A 14,279-nucleotide genomic window follows, 5' to 3' on the forward strand; every position below is an offset into this window, starting at 1 on the left:
CTTATCTTTCCATTGGAAAACTAGTAGCTACCCTTCGAACATCTATAATTCGAATGTGTTCTTGTAGTGTTCGCTTCTCGTATATGAATTTTAATATGAGTAATCAGTCTTTTGATTAATGTATGCCAAAGTGAATTCAGTGGTAAGCAGTTTATGATTTTTAAATGACGAAAGTTTTTGAAGATCTGTTCAGTGGGTACTTTTCCTTATTTCATTTCGGGATAAATTTTACAGCTCGAGCCTTAATCATGTTCTTTTCTTTCACTCTGAAGTTGAATATATAGACAAGCAAATGCTGATTACTATTTTGTATCCTGTTCAAAGCATTCTTCTTCTTCTTTCAATAGGTCTTATCCCATGTTAAACGGGGTCGGCACACCGATCTTTAACTTTCCTCTTCCAAGTTTTCCGGTCCAGGGCGTCCTTCGAATTACATCCTTTCTCCCTAAGATCCTCTGTCACCTTATCCCTCCACCTGAGCTTCGTCCTGCATCTTTTCCTCCATCCCACCAACTCCATATACTCCACTCGTTTACCAACATACTCCTCACCCTTCCTCTCGACATGTCCAAACCACCTCAGCCTACTTTCTTGTATCTTCTTGCCAATTGGTCCCACCTTAACCGTCCCTCTGATGTAGTCATTCCTTATCCTGTCCTTCTTTGTCACACCACTCATCCATCTCAACATTCGCATCTCCGCTACCTCCATCTTCCTCTCCTGTGTCTTGGTTATTATAGGCCACGTCTCCGCACCATGGAGCATCGCTAGCCTCACCACCATCTTATACAGCTTTCCTTTCTTCTTACAACTCACTCTCTTGTCGCACAGGACTCCGCTCATCTTCCTCCAATTCATCCAACCGCATGTTATTCGGTGCTGTAATTCCTCATCCAAGTCACCATTCCTCTTGACAACCCACCCAAGGTACTTGAATTTCTTCCCTGAAATTAGCCTTTCACCCTGAAGTCGTATGGCCATATCCTCGTCACTCCCCATTGACATATATTCAGTCTTCACCCGGTTAATTCTCATGCTTCTCTTCTCCAATGCCTTTCTCCACTCTTCCAGGGTATTTTCAAGCTTCTCTCGGGATGATTCGCATAGAACAATGTCGTCGGCAAACAGCATGCTCCATGGTGCCTCCTTCTTGACATCCTCCACTAGTACATACATGACCAGGTCAAAGAGGTAGGGACTCAGAGCTGACCCTTGGTGTAGCCCTACGACAATGGGAAACCCTTCTGTCTTGCCGACACTAGACCTGAGTTTCTGTACCCTCATACATCACATTCACCAACCTCACGTACTTCCCCGACACCCCCTTCTTCTTCATACACCTCCATACCTCCTGCCTGACTACTCTGTCGTATGCCTTTTCCAGGTCTATAAACACCATGTGCAGATCCACTTGCATCGCTCTATATTTCTCCATTAATCGCCTTAGCGCAAATATCGCATCCGTTGTCCCTCTTCCTGGCATAAATCCAAACTGCTCCTCACCAATTTTCGTTTCCTGCTGTATCATTCTTTCAATTACTCTTTCCCATATCTTCAATGTGTGTGACATCAGTTTGATTCCTCTATAGTTGCCACAGTCTTGAACATCTCATCCTGTTCAAAGCATATACCAAAGAAATAAAGACTGAGTTTCATATAGTCACACAGATGGAAAATTACAATAAGGATTTATTTTAATTTTATTTTTCGTATATCTAGTGTATCACTCTACCTGTTATTAAATGATAAGCGTGTAATTACTTTGTCTAATAAGAAAGAAGTTAAAATGGAAATTTGTATACAGAGGCTCATAGTTTTGCAGTGTGTTTCCAGCTATTTCTGTTCTTGTTTTTCATATACAGTACTGCTACATTCTGAAAATCAGCATGGATACACCTACCAAATATTGTATATAGAAATGAACAGTACTGCATGCCACAAAATTCGTAGAAATATCAACTAATTAGAGAAAACAACGCAGTAAAGAAATAGAATATCATTTGATGTAAATCTTGGAGTGCACCTTTAAAACTCAAAAATAATATTAAGATCCCAGGTTTCTTATTTGAGCCTTTGGTGGATCTCATAGCATTGTAAGGGTGGTTGGTAGATTGATTTTCCAGAGTTGTCTCCCTTTTAAAATACCTATTTTACCCAAGGAACTTTGATTTTATCTTCAAGTGTTCTCACAACACGAGCTGTGTTTCTTATTTTACATGCTCTCCCGAGAAGAAACAACCCAACCTAAGCGATTGACACAATACCGGAGACACTGATAAGATCCTCGCAATTCAGTATTCGTGAATACAAGAGCGGCAAGCCAGGAGTGCTCTATATCCCGAATTCAGTTAAATTTTCAACATTATGATATATTGACTTTTCTACTTCATCTCTTCACTAATACAGTAAGGAATGACAGAGGTTGGTAATGAGATATTAATTTAATAGGTTTTCCTAACAACAAGTATCTAAATCATTTCAAGGGAAAAATTATTTCTAGTGCTTCCTTTTCTAAGGTCAAATAGCTTAATTCTGGACCTGATAATTTCCTACTAATAAAATCACTGGCTTAAAATCTTCTCCTTCTTTCTCTTCTAATACGGCAGCAACAATGCAGTCATTTGAAGCATCAGGAGAAAGATAGAACTTTTCACAAAATTTAGGATAAATAATAACTGGAGCTTTAGTTAATGCAGTTTTAGTTTGTCAAATGCTTCTTGTTGAACTTTACCCCAACTGAATCTAACACCTTTCTTTGTACACTATGCGGTCTCAGTATCTGTGAAAAATTAGGAATACATTTTCTATAGAAATTTAACATGCCAATGAACTTACGAACTTGCGATGCTGTTTTTGGAGGTTTAGCTGATAATATGCCTTTTACATTTGATTAAGTTAGCATAATTCCTAAATACTCAACTTCTTTTAAGAAAAATTGGCATTTAGAGCACTTCAAAGATAGATATGCTTCATGTAATCTCTTTAAAACATTCCACAAGATATTACAATGGCTATCTAAATCCTTTGAATAAATTAGAAGGTCATCCTGAAAACAGATGACTCCATTTCCCAACAGATCTGATAACAGAGAATTCATTAAAGACTGGAATGACATGGCAGAATTTATTGCACCTTGTGGTAATCTACATAGCTGATATTTATGCTATCTAGTAGTAAATGCAAAGTATTTTCTATCTTCTTTCTTTAAAGCGATCTGAAAGTATCCAAAATTTAAATCCGGTTTTATAAAATACTGTGCTACTTCCAAACAGATCAATAATTCCACAATCTTACACAAAGAGAAACATTAGGCTTTGTAACCTTAATGATGGCTCTCAAGTCAAGTCTAAAACAAACCTTAGGCTTCCATTTGGTGTTTCAATTAAGATGAATGGGGTATTCAACAGGGAAATTGACTTCTCGATTATTTCTGCCCTTTCTTATCCCTGCAGTAGTTTCTGAAAACGCTCCATATATTTCAGTGGAGTCTGATATTGCCTAATGTAAATAAGAGATTGAGTACAAATCTTCACTGAGTGTTCTACTGCATTAGTGCAAGACACTGAAACAATATCCTCTGTAAAAACACTAGAGAAAAATTCAAAGGCAGATTTAAGAATTCTATTCCTTTCTTCACTAGTTGCTAATTTCATTGAATTCTGCAATAAACTTTCTTTTATTTAATCAATGTTTTCTTTCTCATTTTTCTTTAGAGTCTCAATATTGAACATTATCGTTTAAAAATTTTACGAGACTGCTCTAATTTTCCTTTGTCACCTGATGTCCAAACAGTATTCTAGTGCACACAAGAACACTGTATACCCTCAACAAAATTAAATGCAACGCATGACGTTTCAGAAAATCAATTCCAAATATTACTTGTACATTTGGATTAGAAGATTCTGGAAGAACTATTAATGGATCACAAACTGTCAAAGGAAAACAACGATTTAAAATAAAAGCATTGATTTGTTTATCAGCTGACATTTTTGATTCAAATATAGACCTTCAGCTTAATTAGATAATTTAAAATTGATAGCTCATTTGGTATTAATTTTAATTTTGTTAAACAACCTACAGTATAAGAAATTAGTGAAATGTGCACCGGTGTCAAGTAAGATAGCCACATTTTCAATAAATTCTTATAGAACTGGCAATGGATTATATCATTTAGCATAAGGAGCTAATGATACATCAAACTCTCATTTAGGGTTTGAGTTGCCGTTAGCGTTACATCCCTGTCTAATGAGTAGTTTGCCTTTCTGTCTTTGCTAATATGATATTGGAAAAATAATCATTTTCAAATGTTCCTATATTCTTAGATTTCTTATGATGAAAAAAGAATTTATCCCGAACATAAGTGTCTTTAGCGAAATGACCAGCTTTATTGCGTCTAGAACATTTTTCGAACATATCACCTTTGACATGTTTTATTCCTGTCAATACCATGGGATTTACAAGAGGAAACTTGATTATCTGGAGGATTTTTTCTGGATATTGTTAAATCAGATATCATCTTAAAACAGAAGTTCCTGGCCTTTCAACTATTGGTCTCTGCTGTCTTTCTATTTCTTCACTAAGAAATGTTTTAGTTCCGCTGTCTTTCCCAAATCATGTGATTGTACCTTGGACTCGGATTCTGGAACATCTTTAGTTAAATTCACAGAAATTTCCTTAGACTGTTTAAGTTTATTCGCACTATTTAATTTGTAAAACTTCCCTTCTCTCATTTTATCAGCAGCCACTGTATTAAAACAAGTTTCATTATACTTGAAAAAAAGTTTACTAGTTTAGTGTTTGTGGAATTAAATAACTCTGTATATCTCTCTTCCTTTTCCCTAACAAGTTGAAAATATTGTTCAAGATTTTTAACTTTCTTCTTGCATGCTGTTTCTTTCAAATTATCACAAGTACATCATAATTTTAAATAGTTTTCATTTCATTTTAACAATAATAATATCAAAAACGGGCTCATCGCAAGTGCCGATATACGTGTTACGAAACAAATGATGGGAATGGTTATCATTATGGAAATGATTATGAAGAAAGAACGATTCTGTGTTTGTCCAGTTCGGAACTATAAAAAATGTTTAACGTTGTCCGAAGAAGTAATGTACTAGCGAAGAACAGAGATTTGCAAGTTGTCGAACTGCGTCATGCAGAACGTAGACAAAAGGTATACAAAAGAGCATGCAGGTGATTTATTATGCCTGTACACGAATGCTAGGAGTATCAGAAATAAAGGAGTAGCGTTTGTGCCTTGGTTAATATAATGGGAACTCGCATATTGTAGGCATTACAGAGATTTAGCTTTTAGAACCAGGTGTATCCAGCTCAAAGGATACAGTACTTTTGTGAAGAATAGGCAGGCAGAATAGGAGATGGAATGCTGAAAATAATATCACACGATCTGAATTCCTTTAGAACTGAGGCCTATGATTGCAACTGCAGTAACAGCTTTTCACGTGGCAGCGAACTTGAAGCCGCCTGATGGGGTTTAACAAGACACACACCTACCGATTCGGTTGGTAGTGACGAAGAACTGTATCCCCAAATAAATAAGGTGGGTGCGAAAAGAGTAATCATAATGGGGATTTTAATTATCCGAACATTGACTGGGTAGCTAGTCAATTTTCGGATATAGAATAAGAAGAACTAAACTGAATTTACTGAACTTTTGCAAGACAACTTCTTCAAGCAGCATGTGACAGACGAAAGTCGTGGTAGATCTGATTATGGTGTCAGAGGAGGGTTTCATTTAAAGACGTAACTATTCTACATCCAGTTGGTGACAGTTATCATGCAGTACTTACTTGTAAAGTAGTTAAGTTTATGAATGCTCCATTCCGAACTAGAAAGCAAGACATTATGACCATCTGAGGGCTATGCTGAGTTCTGTACTATCGTATCAATCATTGGATGAGAAGGATATCGGTAGCGGGTGGAAAGTTCTTAGAAAATACTTAAAAGATTCAATATCAGAATGGTTAACTAGATTTCGACGAATAAATTATGAATAAGTGAAATGGATTTGCCATGTAAATAAGCAAGAGAGCGATGATATGTTAGGAACATCGTCTGCATAAGAATGATGTGAGTAATGATGATTACAAACAGCAATCCAGAAGAGTCACAAGAATCGTGTGGAAAGTTAAGTCGGAGTATGAAAATAAACTGGCTCTGCAAGTTAAAGACAAACCCAAAGAATTCTATTCTTAGGCTTCAAGTAAAAGAATGAGTTTGAAAGAATAACTCCATCGAATGCAATTGATAAGTGGGTAATTGATGCAGATGCTATTGTTCAATTAAATAATAGCCATTTTGAAAACAGTCATCTATATTGTATATGCAATATTGCTATCAACACTGCTACCTCTTCTGATGAAACTCAGGTGTACGAAGAGGAGGTACTAGAGCTCTTGTAGAAACTGAATAAGAATTCAGCAATAGCGAGTGAAGGGATTGGATTTTATAGAGTGTTCAGCTGAACTGGCTATTCCTTCTACAAGGCTATATAATTTGAAAACAGTGAAGATTCTGCAAGAATGGAAAGAATGTATGGTAATCCCATTGCACAAGGGTGGTGCAAAGACATACGTATTCACCTAACGACCAATCAGTATCTCAGTAGTGAAGATCTTCATTCAGAAATGGTTCGACAAGAAATCTTTACTATGGAAAGTACATCATGAGATTACTAAAGGAAGGTCATGTTTTAGCAACTTGCTCACATTCTATAATAATAGAACCACTGACGTAGACGAGGGGAAAGGATATACTACGATACATTTGAATTTTGCTAAGACCATTGCCATAATACAGCAGGGAAGACTGTTGCATAAATTGGAGAATATGGGATTGGGGATTATATAATATTGGCTTGGATAAGAGGATGGCTGACTGACATATTTCAAAAAGTTGTATATGGGAATGTGAATCTGCAAGACTGAAGATAATTAGTGGTGTGCATCAAGGCTCAGTCGTTGTATTGTTATTCAATTTCTACAGTAATGGCATTGGGAAGGATTTGACATAAGATGTACAGCTATTCTCTGATGACACAAAGATAGGAACGGTTATCAGCAGTATTGCTGATATGCAGCCCTTGCAGAATGATTTAAATAGACTGGAAATCTGGGCATGCGAAAATAGCTGAAATTTCAATTTTAATAAATATAAAGTATTTGACTTTCGTGTGTATAGATATCCAACTCCTGATGATACTGGTGGGATTATGCTATAAGAAACTGATAGGGCTAGGGATCTTCTACTTGTAGAAGACAGCAACTTGAATTTCAAGAATCATATAAGAAATATTGTAAATATAACTCGGAGAATAATGTCACTACTGAAAACATCCTTGACATGTAAAGATAAAGAAATCATTTTGTCGCTTCGCAAAGCCATCATAGGATCTCACTTGAAGTACTGCGCGCAAGTCTGGTTTCTGTTTTCCGTGATTCTGATACCGTGGAGGAGAGAGGACAAAGGAGTCAAATTAATACCAAGGTTGGGAAATAATGATTTTGAAGACATATTGAGCATTTGTAGTTTGAAGACACTAGCAAACAGGAGAAAGAGGGGTCATATATTTAAGATTTAAACTTACGGATGGGTAATACAGAATTTCAGTAGATAGAATATTTCATTTTATAGGGGTGGGGTAAGAACAAGTGGGCATCCATGGAAGTTGAGAATGAATGCTGCCAAAAAGGCAGGTAACTTCCCGACTCCCTGGAGGAGTGTCTTAATAATATGTAATAGACACTTTTTCGTTTTTTTTATTGCTATATTGGTTTCTTTTTAATCACATCATTGCATTGATAATGGTCATGAGAACTGACAGGTGGGTGCTTCCAACCAACGAGCTGCCTCTGTAAACCATTACACTACCTCCACCATAAGTGTCTCTCCCTCGGTTATTATAAGGGTAATAAGGTGTCCGTATGGATCTGTCTAGATATTAAAGTTATAAAATAAAAGTTGAAATCAACTGAATGAAAGATTACAATAGAATTAAAAAATTAAATGTTGATTGAAACTTACCATGTAATCAACTCAATTTCGTTTTGAGTTAAGCGGGAACAATGCTTAATTCGCTTCTATTTATTTATTGGTCCAAGAATTCAAAACCGTAAGTTATGATTGTTCCGTTATACATACAATATACATATATACGCATGTATATACACATGCGTGTGTGTATATATATATATATATATATATATATATACACACATACACACACACATTGTGCTGCTATCCAATATTGGTGTACACAAGATTATGAGCGCTGGCGTACGCCCAACAATGTAGTCAGAGAGAGAAGGTTTTTAAATACACAGACGCCAACGCCTTAACACTGAAATATGTATATATCATTTTGTGCTGTTTAGAGTTAATTCCTTTACGGTTTTTGTTGGTTGTTTCTATTACTTATTTTTTGCACCTGAAGAAGTCTGTTTAAGACGAAACTAGTCGTGCTTAAAATCTGCTTTTTATTTTCCATTTCGGTTTCCCAATCATTTAATCCTAAAAAATGTGCATGTTTTTTAGGTTTAAATATATATATATATATATATATATATATATATATATATATATATATATATAAATATATATATATATATATAATATATATATATATATATATAATATATATATATATAGCTGTATGCAATGGAACGGTGCATTGAATCTCGTGATCTATCACTCCAACTTCCACAACAGTTTGATATTTTCTCCTGCCTCATGCGCGAAGACAGATATTGTACACCATTCACGGATTTTCCGCTCCGTATTAACAATTCTGTGGCCAGTCTTATTACAGAGCAGATACCGCTGACGTGTGAAATAAGACATATATATATAAGTGGGAAAACTTCCTTCAAAACCTGGTGGCCTGGAGATATCAGTAAAAAGGATTTTTGCGTTTGCTTAAATGGAAGACAATTGGAGCGGAGTACGTGGAGGTTTAGTTAGTGCCATGTGATGTGCTCAAACTATTACCACACACCACATGGCACTAACTAAACCTCCACGTACTCCGCTCCGATTGTCTTCCATTTAATCAATCGCAAAAATCCTTTACTGATGGCATCTCCAGGCCACCAAGCTGAAGCACATATGGTGTTCATGTCTCAGGTTGAGCCACGGGACAACCATATGAGACCAACTCCTTGGAAAGGCATATGATTCAGGCTACACATGATACCCTCGGTATCAGTGCATATCCAACGCTCACTATCACTGCGACCACCCTCCACCCCCACCAGACTATCCTATACAAGAGTACTTGCGATGCTACTGCTACTTGCACTGCATTGTTAGTCCAGAGCCTCCCCTATCTCCGAGTCATCACGAACACAGTGATGGTACTCGGGAATGAGATAAAATCCCATTCCCGAGTACCATCACTGTGTGTTCCGATATACACATCAGAACATAGGAATCTCCTTCCACCGAACTCTTTCCACTCCTCATGAACAATTTGGAAATGGATGTTTCCTGTATATATATATATATATATACATATACACACACACACACACACACACACACATACTGGGAAGTATTTTCGTAACAATATAAAATATGGACGTCACGGAGCAATCGACATCAATGCCAATTCAACGATCAGTTCAAAATAGTGACTGTGGTGGAGGCGGGGTGACCACCACTAGTACTTTCGTACTAGATCTAGTACTTTTTATAAATTTTTAGTGTTCTAGTACACGTTCAGCAACAGATCTAGTACTTTCTTCCTTCCGAATAATAATAACAACAACATGAGTTTTATCTTCTCCCACCTCCCCATAGGTCACATTCAGTGACCCGAGTATGAATTCTCTTTTTTCCCTACTCCCTCTCACTGTTCGCTAACCCCCCCCCCCCCCGATCCCATACTCACGCAGTCCGACTGGCATTAGCCAATGAAAAAATATTCTTCTCTATCCAAGCACTTCTCGCGCATTATAAGATCACTACAACAATGAAAACAAGTGGAAAAATTAAATATTTTAATACGAGTAATCACCTTTTATTGATGCACAGCGTAATTTGGACCCTATTGAAAAGATAAATCCATCCGACAATGGTCAGTTTTTAGACATAGAAAATGTGTATCTAGGGCGTTATGAAGAGCTTGATAGAGAATGGCAACTATTGAAGACTGTAGAAGCATTGAAAAAAGTCAAGAATTCATGTTTTTTTGGAATAAAGACTTTGAAATGAAAAATGCTGTAAGAGAACAAATGTTTCCTAATTTAACAACATTAGTTAAATCTGTACCGTGCCTCCCTCATTCATTAGCAGCAACTGAAAGAATATTTTCAGCAGTGACAATAAATAAGAATAAAATAAGAAATCAACAACAAACTCCCTTGATGAGTGGACTCCTTTTGACAAAAGAAAAATTGAAACATTCATCAGCTACAGATGTTACTGTTTCTGAAGAGTTACCTAATTTAGTAAAATCTGCTAAAATAATGAATAAATAATTCCAATGTTTTTCTTGTGAGTGAGAACCCCTGTATATGTGTAAATAGCATAATAAATAACTGAAGATTTAATGTTACATTATTTTAAACACTAAAATAAGACTAAAAATTATCTGGTAAATTAATTCACATGTTAAGTGCTAGAGTTAAAATTGGGACTTCTGTTATGATGATTGACAAATGCAGCTCTTGGACTCATAGATGACTATAGTGAAGTGAGTTTTGACTTTTTTCCTTTTCATATTTGTTGTTTTTCGGATCTAGTACCTTTTTCCTGCATAAGTTAGTACAAAATATTTTTGCTGGGTGTTCACCCTGGGTGGAGGATGAAATCAAATAATAGTCTTTTGCGCAAGAACACAAGGGTTCAATTCCGATTGGTGCAATGACATTAACTGTTTGTTTTAGAATCCGGAAAATCACTGACTCAAGACCAAAACAAAAAAAATATATACGCATTTAATAAAACTGAAACAATATATATGTAACCGGCAAAGTGTGAAAAGCGGTTCTATAGAATGCCGAAAGTGGGACATCAAAGTATGAAACGCTTAGATTTTCACACATTTCCTAGGCATTCTATAGAATGCCAAAAGGCAAATCGGCAAAGTATAAAATACTCCAGCAGTGACTTTTAATGTCGCAAGGAAAGTGATGTGACTTCGACGCTCGCCTCAAACAGAGAGCCAGAGCACTTCCTAACCTAAACCTAACTTAACCAGATATGGTTAGGTTACGTTCATGCCGCCTGTGGACATGAGAGTAAAGACGATGGAAATGAGAAAATAGAAGGTTATGATGTTAATATTTTGTGTACTCTTTGCTTCAATATTGAGAATGCTGTCAAAGGTAAAACTCCATCTAAATTGAATCTGGAAATACAGGCGCCGAAAAAATGAAAACGGATTTCAACAATAAATTTCCTCCTGCACCTTTGGGGGTTACTGCGCGAGTTCCTATCCCAGACGTCGACAAGGGACGGGGTGAACTCACGCAATCTGCTGACGGTTATGAGTGTGACAGATGATAGTTTTTACAGAACTTGAAACTGCTGAAGGAATTTTAAACCAACTCTATGCCAGATCGCAATTCACTTTATGTCCTAAGGACTTACTGAGACTTGGAGACTTTCCTGACCATGAAATAGCTCTCCGGTCAGTCGCTTTCGCTCTGTCCACGGGTAGGCCAATGGTTCGTGAGGTGTACTTGCAAGACCAAGTGCCTAAATTTTAAGTGCTTTGTATAAAAAAGACAGTTAAGTGCAATTCAAAATGTCATTCCAGTCTACCTTGTAGCAACAAGTAGTTCAGCACTGGTCTTTTTCTCTTTCTATAGAAAAATCCGGTATCTTACATTTTGTACTTCTTACATTTTCGCATGCATCTTTTCAATAAAAGATACTTTGCCGAAATAGTATTTGTCATTCTATATAATGCCTTGGTATTCTATACAATGCCTAGGGAAAGTATGTAAAATATTAAAATAAAACAGACATTTCATACTTTGCCTAAAAACGTCACGCATTCTATAGAATGCCTGCTTTTCACAATTTGCCGGCAACATATGCACTTTAACTAAAGTTATAATATTACAAAATGCTGGATCCAAAGCTGTCTAAAATAAATCTACACTTCAGAGATTTTCTTATCCAAAAATATTAAAATCGCCCATTCTCTGACTCATTCTATTACACAAACACACACACACACAGAACTTATCTGGAAATACCCTCTGAAATGCTGAAAAAAATGGACAGCAATCATTTGATGTGACTGAGTTGCCTTCGCTTCGGTTCTTCCTCTTCTCCTTTGAACTTGTGTTTGTAAAATAAAAACGAAACTGGAAATGGACGTAATTCGCTGTAACACAGAGGCTTGATACCGAGAGTATCATGTGCAGCCTGAATCATATGCGTTTCCAAGGAGTTGGTCTCCTATGGTTGTCCTGTGTCTCAACCTGAGTCATTGACACTATATGTGCTTCAGCTCGGTGGCCTACAAGCCATCAGTAAACGATGTTTGCGATTGCATAATTGGAGGAAGGAGTGGAGTACGTAGAGGTATAGTTGTCCCATCTGCGGTGTGAGGTAATAGTTTGAGCACAGTGTATAACAATTTAATTTGGAATAGGAGATGGAGGTCGGTGGAAGGAATTTTCCCCTTTATATGTCTTATTTCCCACGTCGCAGGTGTGTGCTCTGAAAAAATAAACGCAGAATTGTTAAGGCGGAGCGGAGAATCCGAGAATGGTGTAAAATATCGGTCTTCGCGCGTGAAACAGGAGAAAATATCAAGCTGTTGTGGAGGTTAGAGTGACAGATTACGAGATTCAATGCACCTTTTCACTGCATACAGCTATATAACTTCGACCAATTGTAAAAAAAAAAAAAATCAATGGATTAATAGTTAGGTATGCGTATAATGGAACAACCATAACTTACGGTTTTGAATTCTTGGACCAATAAATAAATAGAAGCGAATTAAGCATTGTTTTTCGCTGAAATCAAAACGAAATTGAGTTGATTACATGGTAAGTCTCAATCAACATTTAATTTTCTTGTTTCTCCTTTATTACTTTTCTACAAACACAAACAAATTTTATTCAGGCATTGAAATCTTACCTCCAGTTGATTTCGAATTTTATTTTCTAAGTTTAATATCTAGACAGATCCAGACGGACTCCTTATTTCCCTTCTAATAAAGGATAGAGGGACATTTATGGTGGAGTTTGTTTGATGGTTCGGAGAGGCCCCTCGTTGGATGAAAGCACCCACCGGTCATATCTCATGACCATCATTAAAGCAATTATGTGATTTAAAAAGGACCCAATATAGCAATCAAAAAACAAAAAAGCGTCTATTATATATTATTACTACGATATTTCAGGGAGTCAGGAATTTATCGAGGGAGGCCATTCTATTAGCCCAAACTGTCATCATTGTAATTCAATTTATTCATATAACGTTCACGAACAACACCCAACTGCAGTCCCTTCCAATCACGCACTACACTATGAAAAAAACATCTAGCCGTAACCCGCCTTCTTCACAGCATTCATTCTCAACTTCCATGGACGCTCTCCTATTCTTACCCTACCACCATACATCCATAAAATGAAATATTCTATCCCTTCACAAGCTATCGCTAAATTCTTATTCAGTTTATATAAGAGCTATAATACCTCCTCTTCATACACCTGAGTTAAATCACAATATTGCACACAACAAGATTGATACCTGTTAGCAAAATGGCTTCTATTTAATGGAACAATAACATTTGCATCAATCATCCGCTTACCATCTGCGTTCAATAGAGTTATTCTTTCCAACTCATTATTTTACTTGAAGCCTAAGAATAGAATTCTTTGGGTTTGTCTTTAACTTGCAGAGCCAGTTTATTTACATACTCCGAGTTAACTTTCCGCACGATTCTTGTGACTGTTCTGGATTGCCGTTTATAATTATCATTACTGTCATCATCCTTATTACACATGATGTTCCTTACACCATCGCATTCGTACTGATCTCCTACTTAATTAGATTGCACATTCATTTCACTTATACACTGTTTATTCGTCGAACTTTATATACATATATGGGATCCTATGACGAATAAATTCGTAATCAGATCCTAGAGATCTAGATAAGTAATCTGCTACTACATTTCCTTTTCCTGGAATACAAGTCACATCAATATTATATTCCTGCAGTTCCAGTGCCCAACTAATTATACGTTAATTTTTATCCTTCATAGTACTGTATAAGTTTAAATCCAAGAAGGA

This window comes from Typopeltis vanoorti, chromosome 11 (assembly GCF_054136105.1).
Source record: "Typopeltis vanoorti isolate ZY-2024b chromosome 11, IOZ_Tvanoo_1.0, whole genome shotgun sequence".
In the NCBI taxonomy this organism is placed as follows: Eukaryota; Metazoa; Arthropoda; class Arachnida; order Uropygi; family Thelyphonidae; genus Typopeltis; species Typopeltis vanoorti.